Source organism: Mesitornis unicolor, unplaced genomic scaffold, assembly GCF_000695765.1.
Source record: "Mesitornis unicolor isolate BGI_N332 unplaced genomic scaffold, ASM69576v1 scaffold22809, whole genome shotgun sequence".
Classification (NCBI taxonomy): Eukaryota; Metazoa; Chordata; class Aves; order Mesitornithiformes; family Mesitornithidae; genus Mesitornis; species Mesitornis unicolor.
Window position 1 is genome coordinate 815 of NW_010209605.1, and position 295 is coordinate 1,109.

Sequence of the window (295 nt, forward strand, 5' to 3'; positions counted from 1 at the left end):
TTCTTGATTGGCATACTTCTGGTATGTGATATCACCTCTGTCCAAAAGAAATTCCAGGAATCTGATACCCAGGCACAGTTTCTCCTTACATCAGCACAGCTGAATCGGGAAACAGAAACTTAATGAAGAGATTATTTTCTGAGTTTATTTCCAGTAATCTATCATTAAGTGATGCTAAGAGCTTGTTGCTTAAAGCTTGCTAGGCATTACCTCTTTCACACTCCAAAACTTTCAAATATAGCTAAACTATGAGAAGCCCTCATAAGTGGAGGACGTGGTCTGCTGTTTCAGCAGG